Raw genomic sequence first — 22,656 nt, 5'->3', positions numbered from 1 at the left:
TTCAGGCCAGAGACCAAACACTATCGACAACAGGCAAAGAGAGCTTCTGCAAATGACCGACCTAAAGGATACAGTGGCCAGGAAAAAAAACAGCGGAGCATGTGCAGCACACATTGGAGACACTCCTGGAAGCACCAGGCCCTGGGGAACAGGGGATGCCATAGGGCAGGTTACTACAGGACCTCTTCTTCATAAGGCCATTACCCTCAAGACATGAGATACAATGAGGAGACAGAGAAATTTATCCTAAATGAAAGAGCAAGGCAAGGCCATAGCCAGAGATTTAAGTGAAACAGATGTAAGTAACGTGTGTGATAGAGAATTTAAAGTAATGATCAAAAGGATACTGACTGAACTTGAGAAAAGAGTGGAAGACATGAATGAGACCCTTAATACAGAGATAAGGAACGCATAGCAGAGATGAAGTGCTCAATAAATGAAATAAAAAACATGCTTGATGAAATGAGCAGTAGGATGGAAGAGGCAGAGAAGTGAATTAATGATCTAGAAGACAGAATGGAAAGTAATAAAGCTGAACAAAGAGATCAGATTACGAAAAACGAGAATAAACTTGGGAACTCAGTGACACCATCAAATGTAATAACATTCATATTATAGGTGTCCCAGGAGAAGAAGAGAGGAAAGGAGGCAGAAAATATATTTGAAAAAATAGCTGAAAACTGCCCTAATCTAAGGAAAGAAACAGATATCCAGATCCAGGAGGCACAGAGATTTCCAATCAAAATCAACAAAAGCAGATTCACAAGAAGACATATTGTAATTAAACTGGGAAAATACAGTGATAAAGAAATGATTTTTTTCAGTAGTAAGACAAAATGACAGTAACTTACAAAGGAAAATCCATAAGTCTAGCAGGAAAATTTTCAGCAGAAACTTTGTAAGCCACAAGTGAATGTCATAATATATTCAATGTACTCAATGGGAAAAATCTGCAGCCAAGAATGCTCTATCTGCAAGGCTATCACTCAGAATGGAAAGAGATAAAGAGTCTCCCAGACAAATAAAACCTAAAGGAGTTCATGTTCACTACACCAGCCCTGCAAGAAATATTAAAGGGGACTCTTTGAGTGGAAAGGAGAGACCAAAAGTGACAGTATAAAGGTAGGAAACATAAAAGCAGTAAAAACGACTTTTTCTGTAAAAAGTAGTCAAGGAAATCACAAAACAACATGATTTAAATATAACAACATATACCTAAAATGTGGAGAGGGGTCAACTTAATATAGACTGTATAGGCAGAAGACATTATATACAAGCCTAATAGTAACCACATGACAAAAATCACTAATAAATATGTAAGGGATAAAGAAAAAGAAATCCAAATATATTACTAATGAAAATCAACAAACCATGAAAGAGAGAAAGATAAGGATCAGAGAAAATCTTCAGAAACAATCACAAAACAAATAATAAAATGACAATACATAGCTATCAATAATTACTTTGAATGTAAATGGAATAAATGCTCCAATCAAAAGACAGAGAATTACATAATGTGTAAAAAACAAGACTCATGTATATGCTGTATGTTGGAGACTCATTTTAGACCTAAAGACACCTGCAGATTAAAAGTGAAGGGATGGAGAACATCTTATCATGCAAATGGATGGCAAAACAAAACAAAACAAAACACAGTAGCAATACTTCTATCAGACAAAATAGACTTTATTTTTTTTTAATTTTTTTTCAACGTTTATTTATTTGTGGGACAGAGAGAGACAGAGCATGAACGGGGGAGGGGCAGAGAGAGAGGGAGACACAGAATCGGAAACAGGCTCCAGACTCTGAGCCATCAGCCCAGAGCCCGACGCGGGGCTCGAACTCACGGACCGCGAGATCGTGCGCGAGATCGTGACCTGGCTGAAGTCGGACGCTTAACCGACTGCGCCACCCAGGCGCCCCATAGACTTTAAAGCAAAGACTGCAACAAGAGACAAAGAAGGTCACTACATAATACCAAAGGGTACAATCCAACGAGAAGATATAACAATTGGCAATATTTATGCACCCAACACAGAGGCACCCAGATACATAAAACAGTTAGTAACAAATACAAAGGAAATAATCAATAATAATATAATGATAGTAGGGGACTTTATCATCCCACATATATCAAAGGACAGATCATCTAAACAGAAAATAAACAGGGAAACAATGGCTTTGAATGACAGACTGGGACAGATTTAGCAATATACTCAGAACATTCTTTCTTAAAATACCAGAATACACATTCTTTTCAAATGCATATTAAACATTCTCCAGAATAGCACACATATTAGGGCACAAAACAAGTTGCAACAAATTTAAGAAGATCAAAGTCATACCATGCATCCTTTCTGGACCCAACAGTATAAAACTAGAAGTCAATCACAAGAAAAAAATCTGATAACACCACAAACACATGGAGGTTAAACAACATGCTATTCAGCAATGAATGGGTCAACAAGGAAATAAAATAATAAATAAAAAGTCTACATGGAAACAAATGAAAATGAAAACACAATCATCCAAAACTTTTGAGATCAAGCAAAAGTAGTTCTAAGAGGAAATTTACAGTAATATAGGCCTAATTCAAGAAGCAGGAAAAATATCAAATAAACAACCCAACCTTACACCTAAAGGAGCTAGGAAAAGAACAACAAACAAAACCCCAAACCAACAGACGGAAGGAAATAATAAAGATTACAGCACAAATAAATGGTATAGAAACCAAGAAAACAACAAGAGCAGATTAATGAAATCACTGGCTGGTTCTTTGAAAAAAAAAATGAATAGAATTGATAAACTTCTTGACATCAAGAAAAAAGAGAAAAGATACAAATAAATAAAATCACAAGTGAGAGAGGAGAAATGACAACCGACACTACAGAAAGACAATTACAAGAGAATACTATGAAATAATACATTCCAACAAATTGGACAACACAGAAGACACAGATAAATTTCTAGAAACATATAAATGACTGAAACTAAAACAAGAAAAAATGGAAAAACTGAACAGACTGATTGCCAAGAAAGAAATTAAATCAGCAATCAAAAAATTCCCAACGAACAAAAGTCTAGGACCAGATGGCTTCATGGGGGAATTGTACCTAACATTTAAAAAAGAGTTAATACCTATTCGTCTCAAACTATTCCAAAAACAGAAGAGGAAGGAAAACTTCCAAATTCATTTTATGAGGCCAGCATTACCCCAATAACAAAACCAGATAAAGACACCACTAACAAAGAGAACTACAGGCCAGTCTCTCTGATGAACATAGATGCACAAATCCTCAACAAAATACTAGCAACCTGAATGCAACAACACATTAAAAATATCATTCACCAAATTTCAGGAAGATGGCACCATAGGAGGATGCTGGGCTCACCGCGTGTCCTGCTGATCACTTAGATTCCACCTACACCTGCCTAAATAACCCAGAAAACCGCCAGAAGACTAGCAGAATGGAGTCTCCAGAGCCCAGCGCAGACAAGAGGCCCATGGAAGAGGGTTGGAAGGGTGGAGAGGCGGTGAGCGCTACACGGACTGGCGGGAGGGAGCCCGGGTGGAGGGGCGGCCCGCAGGCCAAGCAGAGCCCCCGAGTCTGGCTGTCAAAAGCAGAGGGGCCAGCTGGAGTGTGTTCGGACAGTGAGTGGGACTTGACATCTGGAAGGTTATAAGCTAACAGCTCTGCTCAGAGAACAGGAGGGCTAGAGGACAATGGAAGGGAGAGTTGTTGAGTTCCGGAGGACAGAGCTCAGCTTGGTGGGGAACAAAGGCGCTCACCAGCGCCATCTCCTTCGCCCATCCCCCAGCCAAAATCCCAAAGGGAACCAGTTCCTGCCAGGGAACTTGCTTGCACACGCAAACGCCCAACACTGTGCTTCTGCAGATCCATCCCTCCGGCGGGTCTGACTCCCTCCCTGTGCCGCAGGGCCCCTCCCGAAGTGGATCTCTGAAGGAAAAGCGAGCTGAGCCTGCCCCTCCCGCCCCTGTGCACCTTGCCAATCCACCACAGCTAATACGCCAGATCCCCAGCACGACAAGCCTGGCAGTGTGCAAGTAGCCCAGATGGGCCACACCACCCCACAGTGAATCCCCCCCCCTAGGAGAGGGGAAGAGAAGGCACACACCAGTCTGACTGTAGCCCCAGTGGTGGGCTGGGAGCAGACATCAGGTCTGACTGCGGCCCCGCCCACCAATGCAAGTTCTTCATGACAGCACAGGGAAAGTGCCCCGCAGTCCCGCACCACTCCAGGGACTCTCCAAAATGACGAAACGGAAGAATTCCCCTCAAAAAAACATCCAGGAAATAACAACAGCTAACGAATTGATCAAAAACGATTTAAACAATATAACAGAAAGTGAATTTAGAATAATAGTCTTAAAATTAATCGCTGGGCTTGAAAACAGTATAAAGGACAGCAGATAATCTCTTGCTACAGAGGTCAAGGGACTAAGGAACATCCAGGAGGAGCTAAAAATTGCTATCAATAAGCTGCAAAATAAAATTGAGACAACCACGGGTCAGATTGAAGAGGCAGAGGAAAGAATAGGTAAACTAGAAGATAAAATTATGGAAAAAGAAGAAGCTGAGAAAAAAAGAGATAAAAAAATCCAGGAGTATGAGGGGAAAATTAGAGAACTAAGTGATGCACTAAAGAGAAATAATCTATGCATAATTGGTATTCCAGAGGAGGAAGAGAGAGGGGAAGGTGCTGAAGTTATACTTGAAGAAATAATAGCTGAGAACTTCCCTCATCTGGGGAAGGAAAAAGGCACTGAAATCCAAGAGGCACAGAGAACTCCCTTCAGACGTAACTTGAATTAATCTTCTGCACGACATATCATAGTGAAACTGGCAAAATACAAGGATAAAGAGAACATTCTGAAAGCAGCTAGGAATAAACGTGCTCTAACATATAAAGGGAGACTTATAAGACTCATGACCGATCTCTCCACGGAAACTTGGCAGGCCAGAAAGGCATGGCAGGAGATCTTCCATGTGATGAACAGAAAAAATATGCAGCTGAGAATCCTTTATCCAGCAAGTCTGTCATTTAGAATAGAAGGAGAGATAAAGGTCTTCCCAAACAAACAAAAACTGAAGGAATTTGTCACCACTAAACCAGCCCTAAAAGAGATCCTAAGGGAGATCCTGTGAGAAAAAGTACCAGAGACATCGCAACAAGCATGAAACGTGCGGACATCACAATTACTCTAAACCCATATCTTTCTATAATAACACTGAATGTAAATGGACTAAATGCGCCAACCAAAAGACATAGGGTATCAGAATGGATAACAAAACAAGACCCATCTATTTGCTGTCTACAAGAGACTCATTTTAGACCTGAGGACACCTTCAGATTGAGAGTGAGGGGATGGAGAACTATTTATCATGCCACTGGAAGTCAAAAGAAAGCTGGAGTAGCCATACTTATATCAGACAAACTAGACTTTAAATTAAAGGCTGTAACAAGAGATGAAGAAGGACATTATATAATCATTACAGGGTCTATCCATCAGGAAGAGCTAACAATTATAAATGTCTATGCACCGAATACCGGAGCGCCCAAATATATAAAACAATTACTCACAAACATAAGCAACCTTATTGATAAGAATGTGGTAATTGCAGGGGACTTTAATACTCCACTGACAACAATGGATAGATCATCTAGACACAGGATAAATAAAGATACAAGGGTCCTGAATGATACATTGGATCAGATGGACTTGACAGATCTATTTAGAACTCTGCATCCCAAAGCAACAGAATATACTTTCTTCTCGAGTGCACATGGAACATTCTTCAAGACAGATCACATATTGGGTCACAAAACAGTCCTTCATAAGTATACAAGAATTGAGATCATACCATGCATACTTTCAGACCACAATGCTATGAAGCTTGAAATCAACCACAGAAAAAAGTCTGGAAAACCTCCAAAAGCATGGAGGTTAAAGAACACCCTACTAAAGAATGAATGGGTCAACCAGGCAATTAGAGAAGAAATTAAAAAATATATGGAAACAAACGAAAATGAAAATACAACAATCCAAACGCTTTGGGACACAGCGAAGGCAGTGCTGAGAGGAAAATACATTGCAATCCAGGCCTATCTCAAGAAACAAGAAAAATCCCAAATACAAAATCTAACAGCACACCTAAAGGAAATAGAAGCAGAATAGCAAAGACACTCCAAACCCAGCAGAAGAAGAGAAATAATAAAGATCAGAGCAGAAATAAACAATATAGAATATAAAAAAAAAAACTGTAGAGCAGATCAACGAAACCAAGATTGGTTTTTTGAAAAAATAAACAAAATTGATAAACCTCTAGCCAGGCTTCTCAAAAAGAAAAGGCAGAGGACCCAAATAGATAAAATCATGAATGAAAATGGAATTATTACAACCAATCCGTCAGACATACAAGCAATTATCAGGGAATACTATGAAAAATTATATGCCAACAAACTGGACAAACTGGAAGAAATGGACAAATTCCTAAACAGGCACATGCTTCCGAAACTCAATCAGGAGGAAATAGAAAGCTTGAAGAGACCCATAACCAGTGAAGAAATTGAATCAGTTATCAAAAATCTCCCAACAAATAAGAGTCCAGGACCAGATGGCTTCCCAGGGGAGTTCTACCAGACGTTTAAAGCAGAGATAATATCTATCCTTCTCAAGCTATTCCAAGAAATAGAAAGGGAAGGAAAACTTCCAGACTCATTCTATGAAGCCAATATTACTTTGATTCCTAAACCAGACAGAGACCCAGTAAAAAAAAAGAACTACAGGCCAATAGCCATGATGAATATGGATGAAAAAATTCTCAAAAAGATACTAGCAAATCGAATTCAACAGCATATAAAAAGAATTATTCACCATGATCGAGTGGGATTCATTCCTGGGATGCAGGGCTGGTTCAACATTCGCAAATCAACCAACGTGATACATCACATTAATAAAAGAAAAGATAAGAACCATATGATCCTGTCAATCGATGCAGAAAAAGCATTTGACAAAATTCAGCATCCTTTCTTTTGAAAAGATCCTTTCTTTTCCATTTATGAAAAGCCCACAGCTAACATCATCCTCAATGGGGAAAAACTGAGAGCTTTTTCCCTGAGATCAGGAACATGACAGGGATGTCCACTCTCACTGCTGTTGTTTAACATAGTGTTGGAAGTGCTAGCATCAGTAATCAGACAACAAAAGGAAATTGAAGGCATCAAAATTGGCAAAGATGAAGTCAAGCTTTCACCTTTTGCAGATGACATGATATTATACATGGAAAGTCCGATAGACTCCACCAAAAGCCTGCTAGAACAGATACATGAATTCAGCAAAGTTGCAGGATACAAAAATCAACGTACAGAAATCAGTTGCATTCTTATGCACTAATAATGAAGCAACAGAAAGACAAAGAAAGAAACTGATCCCATTCACAATTGCACCAAGAAGCGTAAAATACCTAGGAATAAATCTAACCAAAGATGTAAAAGATCTGTATGCTGAAAACTATAGAAAGCTTATGAAGGAAATTGAAGAAGATATAAAGAAATGGAAAAACATTCCGTGCTCATGGATTGGAAGAATAAATATTGTTAAAATGTCAATACTACCCAAAGCAATCTACACATTCAATGCAATCCCAATCAAAATTGCACCAGCATTCTTCTCGAAGCTACAACAAGCAATCCTAAAATTCATATGGAACCACAAAAGGTCCCAAATAGCCAAAGTAATTTTGAAGAAGAAGACCAAAGCAGGAGGCATCACAATCCCAGACTTTAGCCTCTACTACAAAGCTGTCATCATCAGGACAGCATGGTATTGGCACAAAAACAGACACATAGACCAATGGAATAGAATAGAAACCCCAGAACTAGACCCACAAACGTATGGCCAACTAATCTTTGGCAAAGCAGGAAAGAACATCCAATGGAAAAAAGACAGTCTCTTTAACAATTGGTGCTGGGAGAACTGGACAGCAACATGCAAAAGATTGAAACTAGACCACTTTCTCACACCATTCACAAAAATAAACTCAAAATGGATAAAGGACCTGAATGTGAGACAGGAAACCATCCAAACCCTAGAGGAGAAAGCAGGAAAAGACCTCTCTGACCTCAGCCACAGAAATTTCTTACTTGACACATCCCCAGAGGCAAGGGAATTAAAAGCAGAAAAGAACTACTGGGAGCTTAAGAAGATAAAAAGCTTCTGCACAGCAAAGGAAACAACCAACAAAACTAAAAGGCAACCAACGGAATGGGAAAAGATATTTGCAAATGACATATTGGACAGAGGGTTAGTATCCAAAATATATAAGGAGCTCACCAAACTCCACACCCAAAAAAACAAATAATCCAGTGAAGAAATGGGCAGAAAACATGAATAGACACTTCTGTAAAGAAGACATCCGGATGGCCAACAGGCTCATGAAAAGATGCTCAACGTCGCTCCTCATCAGGGAAATACAAATCAATACCACACTCAGATATCACCTCATGCCAGTCAGTGTGGCCAAAATGAACAAATCAAGAGACTATAGGTGCTGGAGAGGATGTGGAGAAATGGGAACCCTCTTGCACTGTTGGTGGGAATGCAAACTGGTGCAGCCACTCTGGAAAACAGTGTGGATGTTCCTCAAAAAATTAAAAATAGACCTACCCTATGACCCAGCAGTAGCACTGCTAGGAATTTACCCAAGGGATACAGGAGTACTGTATCCCTTATCTTATCTTATGTCTCTTTTTCTCAGCTTCTTCTTTTTCCATAATTTTATCTTCTAGTTCACCTATTCTCTCCTCTGCCTCTTCAATCTGACCCGTGGTTGTCTCAATTTTATTTTGCAGCTTATTGATAGCATTTTTTTTAGCTCCTCCTGGGTGTTCCTTAGTCCCTTGATCTCTGTAGCAAGAGATTATCGCTGTCCTTTATACTGTTTTCAAGCCCAGCGATTAATTTTAAGACTATTATTCTAAATTCACTTTCTGTTATATTGTTTAAATCGTTTTTTGATCAGTTCGTTAGCTGTCGTTATTTCCTGGATGTTTTTTTGAGGGGAATTCTTCCGTTTCGTCATTTTGGATAGTCCCGGAGTGGTGCGGGACTGTGGGGCACTTTCCCTGTGCTGTCATGAAGAACTTGCATTGGTGGGCGGGGCCGCAGTCAGACCTGATGTCTGCTCCCAGCCCACCACTGGGGCCACAGTCAGACTGGTGCGTGCCTTTTCTTCCCCTCTCCTAGGGCGGGATCGGTACTGCCCTTTTCTAACCACCATAAGAGTTCCCCATCCTGAGTCTGTCTTTGACACTGCCCCAACTTATTTTCACTTCTACATTTATCACTGCCCAGTCTCCTTTTGCTTATTTAACATCTGTATTCCCTTTTAGCAGATGTGTAAACTTCATGAGAGAAAGAAACTTTATGTGCTTTATTTACTTAGATGAGTGTGTGACACAGTTGAATGAATATAGACATAATACAATATTCCTGTTTATGGTTTTACCAGTGCCTTTAAAGAAAAGAAACTCTTTGCAAGTGTCAGATTGTTTCCTGCATGTCAAATTCCTTACTCTTAAACGTAACAGACCATGTTTATCTTTAATGGAAGTTGCATCAATTTAAGTCCATCCAGTAAAGGAAAATAGGTTCATTGTGGGTCACATTGGGTACTTGATGCACTTTTACAGAAACGGAAGTAATAATATTTGGATATACGGTCTTGAAACATTTTTATATTCATCAGTAAGCAATCAGCATCTCTTGAAACAGATGCTTCCACTGTTCATTTATGAAAATTTTAGCAATGTTTGGAAATGGCATTTAAAATTTGAGATATATTATGCTATGTCCTATTTTACCAAATTGAAGATATCACTATGTTTGTGACTGTAAGATTGACGAAAGTATTAGGAAATGACACTTCTTTCTTGTTTTAAAATTTGGGCTGCCATTGTGCATGTATATTACATTTTTCTTTTCATCCAAGAAGTACTTTTCATATATATTTTTTTATTTTACATATATGTTTGAGAATAACAACTAGCTTGTTCATACACTACTCTTATCCTAGTTTGGTAGCAAAATATAGTATGCCATCAGCAAAATATGACTCCTGCGTCAAGTTATGGGAAATATCCTGTATCAAAAAGATAGTCCTGATTTTTGTTTTAATATCACGATCCTAAAAAAAACAATAATTAGACTTCAACTGTATAGGTTTTATGACAAGTTCTTCAATCAATGGGCTCTATCACAATATTTAGTAGTATCTACAAGAAGTGGGCTACAATTTTTTTGTCCCTGTGTGTACATCCTTTTGCTACTGAGCTGTCTAGGATACTGGTTCCACATGATCACCTCTTTTTGGCATTGGTGTACCCTAAGTGTGACAGAAAAACCCGGTCTGCTTTAACTTTCAAAAGGCAGAGAAGTTTGTCAAACATAAATTATCTAACATACACAGAAAGCACCAGCTGCAGCAGCTATTTTTAAAGCATACCATGAATTTTAGCTTTCCCTAAACAATGCCAGTAAGAACTTGAATGTATGTTTTAGAGGCCCAGGAAGGAATTCTATGAACGTCCACATTCCAGCTACAAATGGAAAATGTGTTGAATAGATTTAATTATGAAATGAGAATTATTTGACGCTCTTGGGCATAAGAGAAATACTGTAGATTATTGCTATAGAAGACAAAATGTATTTTCCATTCAAAAGTTTCAGCAACAAGTACTTAAGAGATTTTACTAGAACTATCTTGTGTTATATGAAAATTATAAATGTATTCTATGTTAAGAAACAGATCATTGCTAGTGATTATTGAAAAACTGAAGACAATTTGCTTGCCTGACTCAAACATACCACGTGGCTAGACAAACAGGAAGTGAGGGGCCACAGCCCGGAAGTGCTATCCTTTCCTGCTGGACTTCAGATTTCCTTCCCCAACTCAAATCACCACACAACTAGGGGAGAAAGGCAAGAAGGGGAGGTTTTGATAAAAAAAAAAAAAGCACTCAGCCTGGAAAACCTCTTTATTGCTGCGGGCCTGAGGCCACCCTACTCCACCCAAATACTGGTGGCCTGCTACACACCTTCCTGAGAAACACTTCATGTTCATGGGCTAGAGACTCCATTTCCCCAACTAGAGGCATCAGCTGCTCAGCCTGGGAAACTCTTTTTACCCCTCAAGCAATATAAGGAGGAACTAAGGGGAGCCTCACTAGCATGAGATAAACCAAGAATAGCAACATAACAGCACAAAGGCTCTGAAAAGTAGATTATCATAGGAAACACAGCCCATATAATCAAGCCAAGACCTGTGTGTTATAGGTAAGCAGGGTGATTGCCTGCTAAAATAACAACAACAACAAATTAGAACTCAGAGTTTACTAATATAATAGCCAAAATGCCTCCCCCCGCCCCGCCCTGCAAATTACCCATCTTACCAAGGACCATTGGAATCCCAACTTAAATGAGAAAAGACAATTAACTGATGCAAACATTGTGTTGTAGAAAGTATGTGAAAAGAATTTTGAAATAAGTGACATAAAAAATAATCCAAATAGTTAAAAATTCTTATTAAACAAATTAAAAAAATAGAAAAGCTCAGCAAATATATAGAAACTATAATAAGAACCAAACAGAAATTATAGAAGTAAAAAAAACATATACCATAAATTAATAAAATTTTGCTAGATGAGCTAGCTCAATAGTTAAGTGATAGAGGAGAGAGCAAGTGAACTGGAGGACAGGTCAATAAATTTACCCAGTTTGAACCCAAAAATAAACGAACAGATCCCAGATATTAACAAAAGATGCCACATTCATATCATGGGATCCTACAAGGAAAACACAAAAAGTGTGAGACGAATGGGTATTTGAAAAAATAGCTGAAAATTTCCACATTTGGCAACAGACATAAACCCAGAGATTTCAGAAGCTGAGAAAATCCAAATATGCTCACCACTCCTTCCCCAGAGAATCCACCCCAAGACACATCATAATTACATGTCTGAATCCTAAATCCAATGAAAAAAGCCTTGAAAGCACCCAGAGAGAAATGACTCATCACAGCAAGGGGAACGCCAATTTAAATGACAGCAGATTTCTTATCTAAACCCCTGGAAGTCCTACAGGGAAATGGCATGGCATTTTCCAAGTGCTGACAAAGTACTGCCTGTCAATACCTCTACTGGAGTGAATGGAATAAAGGAGAAATAGACACATTTATCAATAACTGCTTTGATTGCAAATGGTCTAAATACACCACATAAAAGGTACAGATTGGAGAAGATACAGACATGATGCAACCATATTCTTCTTTCAACAAACGTGATTTAAATTTGATGACACAGACAGGCTTAGAGTAAATAAATCAGACAATGTACCATGCAGACATTAGCTTTAAAAAGTTAGGGGTAGATGGGGCACCTAGGTGGCTCAGTTGGTTAAACAACCAACTCTTGATTTCGGCTCAGGTTATGTTCTTGTGGTTCGTGGGACTGAGCCCTATGTTGGGCTCTGCAATGACAGCCTGGATTTTGGGATTCTCTGTCTCCCTCTCTCTCTCTGCCCCTCCCCCCACTTCTTGTAAGTGCTCTCTCTCTCTCTCAAAATAAATAAATAAAACTTAAATTAGGAGTGGTTATATTAATATGTGATAACATAGATTTCTGAGCACAAAACAGTTACTAGGGATAAAATACATTAATCAAGGCCAGAAAACATAACAATTCTAAATGTGTATAAACCAGAGAGTCTTAAAATGTATGAAGCAAAAACTGATAGATCCAAAAGGAGAAATATACACTCGGTAGTTGTGGTTGGAAACTTCAGAACCTCCCTCTCAGAACCAACAGAACTACCAGATGGAAAATCAGCAAGGATGTAGATATTCTGAACCCAAACCACCAACACAATCTAACTGGCATAAATAAACATGCCACCTAACATCAGGAAAATGAACATTTTTTTTTTTCAAATGCCCATGAAACATTCACCAAGGTAGACCATACATATCTTTAGCCATGAGAGAAACATGGAAAAATTTGGAAGAATCGACATAACTCAGAACATATTCCCTGACCATAATCAAATTAAACAAGAATTTAATTAAATAAGGAAACAAGAAAATCTCTATACATGTGGAAATTAAACACTACATTTCCAAATAGTCCATGCATAAAAGAGGGAAACTTGAGTAAATAAAAAATACACAGAACTGGAAGACAGAAATGATATATTGATAAGTGGGTTCCCGTGAACACAGTGCTTAGAAATGCCTAGCACTTAAAAGCTTACGTTAGGAAAAAGGAAAGTTCTCCAATCAATAATCTATGTTGCTAATTCACGTAACTATTAAATAAGAGAAAAGTAAGCCCAGAGTAAGCAGAAAGAAAGAAAAAGTAATTATTTTCAATGAAAACTGAATACTCTACCATTTTGAACTATCAGGATCTGAACTGTAGTTGTTAAGTATTTGTGAGGAATGCTTCCTGAAATGATCACCAATTCTTACTCTCAAATTTGGTATTATTTGTACAGTTTTCTGCCTTTCTCTCAAAATAAGCACTGGTAGGCAAGAAAATCAAGTTCATTATGCACATCCTCAAGACCATACTAACTGACTTTTAAATATATTTAACATTTTAGCTCTTACTTGCTAAATAATTTTTGTCCTACATAGAGTTCTCATTAAAACAATTTGAGAGATGGCCTTTTTATTATGTACTTATACAGCATTTTGTATACATTGTTTATACATGAGTCACTAATAATTTCAACAAAATCAACATTTCCATTTTAAACTGTTTTACATGAAAGACAATAATTTAAATTTTAAAAACACACAGTGGTTTTATTGAGATTAGTGTGGATTCTCATGCAGTCGTAAGAAATAATACAAAGGGATCCCATGTATAGTTTATTCAATTTCCCCCAATGGTGTAATTTTGCAAAATTATAATGCAATATCACAACCTACCTAGGTTTTTTAAAAAAATTTTTTAGGTTAATTTATTTTGAGAGAGAGAGAGAGAGAGAGAGAGAGAAACAGGCAGGGAGGGGCAGACAGAGAGGGAGAGAATCCCATATAGAATCTGGACTGTCAGCTCAGGGCCTGACTCAGGGCTCGAGCTCACAAACTGTGAGATCATGACCTGAGCCAAAACCACGAGTTGGATGCTTAACCAACTGAGCCACCCAGGCACCCCACGACCTACCTATGTTTTGACAATGATACAGTCCATTGATCTCATGCAGATTTGCCCAGTTTTCTTGTATTAATTTGAATGCACGTACATGTGCATATTTGTTCTACATAATTTTTATCATATGGTAGGTGCATGTACCCACCACCCAGTCACAATACTCACAGCTCCCTGATTGCAAAGAGCTCCTGGGTAGCCCTCCTGTAGCCACACCCACCTCACTTCTGTCTGCCTCTCTCACGCCCCCGCTAACACCAGCAACAACTGTATTCTCCATTTCTAAAATTTCATCATTTCAAAAATGCAATCTAGATGGAGTCTTACAGAACGTAACCTTTTGAAAGTGCGTATTTTCACTGAGCACCATTCTCTGGAGATGCAGTTACAATACTGTGTGTATCAATAATTCATTCCTTTTTATAGCTGAGTAATATTCTGTGGTCTGCATGTGCCATGCTTCTGTTGAAGGGTATCTGGCTCTTTTAGTTTTGGACTATTACGAATAAAACTGCCATGGACATTTGTGGATGGGTTTCTGTTTGAACACAAGGTTTTGTGTTTCCAGGATAAATACACCAGAGCGTAATTGTAAGGTGATGTGGGAGCTGCAGGTTGAGTTTTATAAGAGCTGAGAGGTTTCCAAAGTCACTGTTTCACTGCACATTTCCATCAGCAATGTATAATGGATTCACATTAAATTCTTAATCAATTCCAACTTTATATTTGTGGTTTACAGAATTTTCTTCCCTTTGCATCGTTCTCACTTTATTAGCATTATCGTTTTGTGTTTCTTTCAGAATCTAGTGATAAGAATTGGAACCAAGCTGTCTTCTGAAAGTGGTTAAATGAGAAATGATTGGTAGGAGAGCCCAAAAACTGTACGGAGAGGCTGGTACTGGAGTTTTCCCAAGCCCGTGTGCTAGCCAGTGTCTACTAGCCTGTGGCTCCCTCATTTAAGGCAACATCACCATGGCCAACTCAAATTCTTACTCAAACAGAAAGCAAAACAAAGAATTGCCGCATATCACGTTGCTTTCAAAGAATCAAAAAAGCTAATATGGAACATATGAATGGCAAAGGTCCACTAAAAAAGATTATAGGGGAGGAAAAAGGATCTGGGAGCTGTGGTGAAAACTGACCGGACTCATCGCCAGTTCCAGCCCCACATCTGCCACCAAGAGTGATATGAGCCACCAGGGCTTACCCTGACTTGCCCCTCAGATAACTCTGTGCCCTTACATAAGATCATGTATGCTTCTTCCAGGAAATTAAAGCCAATTGAATGATTTTTGTCATTTACATTCGCATTGTAGAAAATGCATCCATTAACAAAATAGTTGTAGTCTTTCCCTGGGGTTGCAGAAGAAACCCTTTCTACGTGAGATCTTATTGTAACATCCTGTACAGCCTACAAGTGGTTTACACATCGCTATTCAAATTCTAGGAGGTCAAAGTTGTTCATATCTCCTCTCCAATACAGATTCTGGTGGAGAGAAGGAAAGCATGGACTATCCCTACACCACATTATTGGCCATAATTTTGAGTAACCTATATAAGTCTAATCTTAACTTATGTCCTAAAAAGTGGCTGATTAGTAAATACCAAGGGTGAACATGTTGCAACCATGACTCCTATAGTTCTGGTGACTGAAAATTAATGGAAAAGAGATAAGCAGAAATTTATAGAAATGAATTATTGTGCTTATTTTTAAAAAACAAAGATTTCCAGTAAAAAAATTCCGATTGTTTTTCATGTGTTAAACATGTTTTAGTGTTGCAAACCATGGTAGAAAATTTAACTTCGGCAAGTTCATTAAATTGCATTTGGATGCCTCATCAAACACTCAAATGACAGTGAGAGTAGATGGTGATTCACTGTATGAAAACGAACATGAGTCGCCTTTACCAAACGAAGAGTTGTTTCATCATTTCAGACAACTGTTTTGAATGTGCCAGTGGGATTTTTATTTCCAGTGTTGAAGAAAAATAAGCACTCAAAACCTCCTGTGGAGCGCTAGCCTTAGTCACTGGCGAACATTTTAAGGTTATCCTATCTCTTGTCAACAACTGGTTATTGACCCCTGATATACACACAGGAAAAACTCTGAAATCACAGCTGGGTTAACTCATCTATTTTTTTTTAAAACCATGAAATCCAGAACCTTAATCACATTAGTGATGCCTGACCATTCTGTTTCAATTCCAGGGCTGTGTAGTGAAACTAATGAACTGTCTTGGTGGCTCCAAAGCAAAGCCTGGGTCTCACAGGCCAGTTGTGAATTATGAGCACATTTCCTTTTATTGCCTATAAATCTTTTCCAGTTTTATATTCACAGTAGCTTAAAACACCTAAATTCACATCGATGACTGTGCTGCAGCGCTCTGGATGTTTGGGATTAATAGTGGAGTTAAGTAGATCCCCTATATTTAAAAAATACATTTTCAATACAGTCCAACATTAATTACAGTAAATCAGACCTTATCCAGTGACAAGGTTGATAAATGTCAGTGCCTTTTTTTTCCCAGTATGTGCCATAATAACTCTGACACTGCATCCTGAAATAGTGTTTTGGAGGGAAATGGACCTGGAGTTAAATACGATAACATCAGGTTTGAAAGGTAATATTGGTTTTGACATGAAACCGGTGCATGAGTGGAGCAGACTAACCGAAGTCAGAGCCAAAGAATGGAGGTGGGGAAGCGGGTTTGGCCACTGTGTGCAAGCAGGCTGTGGGTAAATGGAGTCTCCCTGGGAGGTGGGGCCAAAGAAAGAAGTTGGTTTTAGCATACAGATGGACAGAGTGTCTGTAAGAGAAACATAGAAAGAAGACACAATTCCGCTGAAGGCTCCCAGAGCTTATGTCCTGTAACTGAAGGAAAAGCAATGGACACAGAGTCAAATGGACATGGATGGGTCCGAGGTACTGAGTGGCTTTCATGAGGCAGCCAAGGAAGAGAAGCAACCAGAGGGAGGCAAGCATTGAATCAAAGAAGGCTAGAGAAAGCAGAGAAATGGCTGGAGGCCAGTCCCAAAGGCTCAAGGAAAAGCTGAGGAAGGAGTTGTTCCTGCCTCACCTGCTGCGGGAGTGAGTTGTGATGGCAGCACCACACAATTATGCTACAGAATCTTCTGAGCCTCACCTTTTCCCTGAGGTGCCATTGACTAGCTGAGCAACCTGTGCCTTCACAATGCTCTCATTCCAGTCCAACTCTTCCCTCCCACACACACATGCCCTGGGTTTTGGCTGCAAGAGTCATTCCATTACAAATCAGTTCTCTTTATTAAATCAAGTTTCCTCTAGCTCTAGCACCCCTTAGGTGCTTTTATTTTTTGCTAAGTTTGCTGTCTTTAATAAATCCTGGATAATGGAGTTATGTCTGTGACATGGACGGGTCTGACCCATAACCACTCTGATGGCAACTTATCCTGGGATGATCCCAGGAAGAAGAGCACCGGGTGAGTCCAATGTCTGGGTTGTGTAAGCCTGTAGCCTGGCTGGAGAGCCAGTCCTGAGATCTTCCCTAAAATGAAATCATAGCTGAAACAATAATCATTTATTAACTATGTCCATAGTAATTATGATAGCAACAGCCCCTATTTTCTGGTGAGCATTTAGTATATGCTAGGGATTTTCTATGTGATTTGCTCATTTTGTCCACTTTGTTTTTTAAGTTTATTTATTTATTTTGAGAGAGGGGGAGGAGGGAGGGGCAGAGAGGAGTAGAGAGAGAATCCCAAGCAGGCTCTGCACTGTCAGCAAAGAGTCCAACCCAGGGCTTGAACTCACAAACCCTGAGATCACGACCTGAGCTGGATCACGAGTTGGATGCTTAACCTACTGCACCACCCAGGCACCCCCCAAAAATTTCTTTTCCTTTTTTTTTTTTAAGTAGCCTTCAGGCCCAATGTGGGGGTTGAACTCATGACCCTGAGATGAATAATCGCTCACTCTGCTGACTGAGCCAGCCAGGTGTCCCTCATTTTGTCCATTTAAATTATCTCAGCAACCCTCTGGGGTGGGCATTATCTCCCCAATTCACAGATATCCCCTATGAAGCTTAGAGATTAAGAAACTTGCCCAAGGTCACTCTCAGTCATAAGAAGAATTGTGGCTCTAGTTAGAAATGCCCTTGGGCCAAGGCTGGTGCTTAAAATATGGAAAATATGGACTTATTCCACTGGGTTAAGGAGTGTCCTTACCTTTGGTTCTTTTGTTATGAAGAAAACTCTAAGGCATGGGGTAATATCAAAATTCCACACGTCTGTGTTTTAAGTAAATGCCTCATTTATTTACCACTCAGAAAGCATCGGCTAGATACCATGAGGAAGCACAGGGCATCTGTGAAGGGAAGATGTACTTCTGTGTTTGGCGAGAGAGAAGAAGGGAGTCAGGGGCTTGAAAACAATTTTTTCCCACCACATTACATTTTTGTTTCGCTTTGTTCCTGACTGGAAGTTTTTAAGATGAATTCGTTCGTGTCAACAAGATAGTATCAAATCTCCCAATATCAAGTTTCCTAAGGGGAAAAAAAAATCTCCCTTGAAAGCCTGGTCCTGATGTTTCCCTAATAATATAGTAATAGTTGCACTGATGATCCTTTTTAAATTTCATATAGTCCTAGTAATAACAATAATAAGAATAGCTTTCTTTTGTATTGCATGTGTGTTATATGCCAGGGATTCTAGTATGTGCTTTTCTTGTTTTATCCATTCCAATCCTACCCCAAACCCTATGACTGGCAACCAGGCAAATGTTCCTGAAAGTGTGAGTTCCCAAACACTAATGGGTCAGTGCCACAAGTACCACTTCCAAACTAGGTTTGAGACTTCGAGAGAATAAAAACAATAGGAAGTGACGAATGGCAATACAGACCTTGACTAAAAATAAGCCTGGAATCAAGACCAGGGTGAAGCCTAGATTAAGTATGAAAGTTGCGTCCAGATGTTTCCAAAACAGGCTGCTGTAATTTCAGGTCAAAAGAGTCACAAACAAATATTTCAGATTAAAAGCTAAAGACATTGATTTTCTTTCCAACACCAGAGCATAAGGGTCCCTTTCCTCCACATCCTCCCCAGCATTTGTTATTTCTTGTCCTTCTTAGGACGGTCATCCTAAAAGGTGTGAGGTGGTACCTCACTGCAGTTTTGTTTTCCCTCATAATTAGTGACGTTGAACACCTTTTCATATAACTTCTGGCCATTTACATATCTTCTTTGGCAAAAGACCTATTTAAGTTTTTTACCTGTGTGTGTGTGTGTGTGTGTGTGTGTGTGTGTGTGTGTTAATTTTTCAATGTTTATTGATTTTTGAGAGAGAGAGACAAAGTACAAAAGGGGGAGGGGCAGAGAGAGGGAGGCACAGAATGTGTACCAGGCTCCAGGCTCTGAGCCATCAGCACAGAGCCCCACTTGGGGCTCAAACCCACGAACCATGAGATCGTGACCTGAGCCAAAGTTGGATGCTTAACCGACTGAGCCACCCAGGCACCCCATGTTTTTTTAATTGGGTTACTGATTGATTTACTGCTACTGAGTTATAGGAGCTCCTTACATATTTTGGATATTAACCTCTTGTCAGACATATGGTTTGCAAATATATTCTCTCGTTCTGTGTTGGTGGGAGTGAACACTGGCATGGGCACTAGGGAAAACAGGATAGGGCTTACTTGAAAAATAAAAAATAGAACTATCAAACAAATGGGATCCAACAATCCCATTTCTGAGTATATATCCAAAGGAAATAAAATTGGTATTGTGAAGAGATATCTGTAGTCTCATATTCACTGCAGCATGATTAACAATAGCCAAGATATGGAAACAACCAAATCTTTGTGGACAGATGAAAAGATGAAGAGGGGCGCCCAGCTGGTTCAGTTAGTTAAGCATCTGGCTCTTGGTTTCAGCTTAGGTCATCTCACAATTAGTGAGTTCAAGCCCCGCATCAGGCTCTGAACTGGCAGTGATCCTTTCTCTCTCCCTCTCTCTCTCTGCCTCTTCCCTGCTTGTGTTCTCTCTCTCTCTCTCTCTCTCCCTCCCTCCCTCCCTCCCTCAAAACAAATAAACTTAAAAAAAGGAAAGATGAAGAAAATGTGGTGTATGGAATATCATTCAAAGAAGGAAATTCTTCCAATTGTGACAATACAGATGAAGCTAGAGGGCATTATGCCAGGTGAACTAAGACAGATAGAGAAGGACAAATACTGTATGATCTCACTTATATGTGGAATCTTAAACACTCAAATTAGAATGGTGGTTTTCAGGGGCTACAAAGATAGGGGAGAAATGGGGAGATGTTGGTCAAAGGGAAAAACCTGTCAGTTATACGATGAATAAATTCTGGAATCTAATGTGCAATATGGTATATTAGAAATTTGGTGCGTACTTGAAATTCGCTGCGAGAATAGAACTTAAGTGTTCTGACCAACATACATATGTATATAAACATGCACAGACACACACACATACACTAATGGTAACTATGTAAGATGACAACCTGGGAGGGGGGCCTAAAGGCACTAGAATGTGGTATCCAACATCTATGCAAGAAGGGATGCTTACAAGCTTCAAAGGGAAACTAGGTAGCCAGAAAACAGTCGGAACTGTTTAGATCTGTGTGTGAGGGGGGTAGTCAAGTAGTTAATTTAACAACATTAATGAGCCCCTACCATCATCTCTCATGCTCTTGAAGGTACAAATATATGTCATAGTTCCTTCCCAAGAGGGTCAACAGTCTAACGGGGGCAGAGGTTACATAGATAATTTAAATATAAAATGGCAATCTTTAAGGTATGTTTGGAACAGAGGACTGTTCTTAATCTGGATGCAGAGGAAAGATTCCTGGAAGGAGACCTGATGTCTGAACTGAGTCTTGAAATATGAGAAAGAGTTGGCTTGTAAGGGAAACCAACATCTTTCATCTCTAGCAATGTGGCAGACTACCTAATGCTCTTCCAATAAAACAAGTAAATTGTTTGATAAGATATTAAAAACATATTTTTAAGCTTACTTATTTTTGATAGAGAGAGAGCGCAAGCAGTGGAGGGAGAGAGAAGGAGAGAGAGAACCCCAAGAAGGGTCTGAGCCATCAGCACAGAGCCCAATGTGGGACTCGAACTCACGAACTGTGAGATCACGACCTGAGCCGAAACTAATAGTTGGGACGCTCAACTGACTGCACCATCCAGGTGCCCTAAAAACATCTTTTTAGATGAATTTATGATCTGACACTAAAAGGAAGAATTCTGTGTTCCTTATAAAGTAAAAGCTGAAATACTATTAGTGTATATCAAAGCCATCTTTTCCAGTGAGGTGTTTTGTTATACTGTGGAGACCCTGAGCTTCAGGGAACAGCCGGTGAAGAGCTTACTCTCAGTGAAAGATGGGAAGTCTTAGAAAAGACCCTTCTAGAAAGTTGGGACCTCAAGGGCCAGTATCATTGTAAAAGTGAAATGAATAAATACTAAATAAATTCCTGTTCAGAGGGAATACTAAACAAATTTGACCTGAGATTGATACTAGGTGGGTAGAAGGAAATAATCTATCCAGAGAATTTTTTGCAAGCCAGTAAACTCCCAGTTTATGTGTGAATTTATAGTACTCGTTTGGTCTGAAAAATAACCAAGCAGATAATTTAAAATAGCCACTAGATAAAAGTCCCTCAAATCAAAAGATAACATTAACCAAAGCCTAAAAATTTCCCATTGATGCAATTCCAATGAGAAGAGACTGCTTACAAGAAAATGTCACACAGTATGTATTGAAACACCACCCCTGGAATGAGACTCAAGAAATATCAGAAAATGTAATGAGTCACACATAGATTTCAGATACTGGAATTATCAGGCAAATAATGTAATTACATTAAATGCATTTAAGGAAATGAAATGCATAATAAAAATGAAAGGACCAAAAAAATCTACAAATAAATCAAGTTAAATACAACAAAATAAGACTCATAGAAATAGTGTGTGTGTGTATCTATATGCACAATATATTATACAACGAATTGAATTTTAAAACTCAATGAATGGATTAAATAGAAGTTTGATAGAGAATTTGGAGACAGGGAAATATGTCTTAAAAATTACCAGATTGCAGAGAAATGAAGATATGACACAGCGTTTAAAAGTCAGGGGAGATGAAGAAGATACAACATAAGTCTTTTCAGAGTCCCAGGATGAGACAAGAGGAAGAAAGGGGAGAAGCAACACTTGAAGATGTGAGACAATAATTGGAAATCCTGTGATATTGACACTGTTCAGCAGGAAGGAAAAGAGTTTGTCTTAAAAGTAGCCAGAAGCAAATGCAAATCACCTTCAAAACTATCTTCATTCCTTCGGTGGCTCCTCTTTAACAGCACCGATGGAAGAGAAGCCTCCAGATTCTGAGAGAAAATCACAAGCAATCAATAATTAAATCCTG

This window comes from Herpailurus yagouaroundi, unplaced genomic scaffold, assembly GCF_014898765.1.
Source record: "Herpailurus yagouaroundi ecotype Mexico unplaced genomic scaffold, PumYag 251, whole genome shotgun sequence".
Taxonomy (NCBI): domain Eukaryota; kingdom Metazoa; phylum Chordata; class Mammalia; order Carnivora; family Felidae; genus Herpailurus; species Herpailurus yagouaroundi.
The sequence above is the reverse complement of the archived record's forward strand: the minus strand, read 5'-3'. Positions refer to the sequence as shown.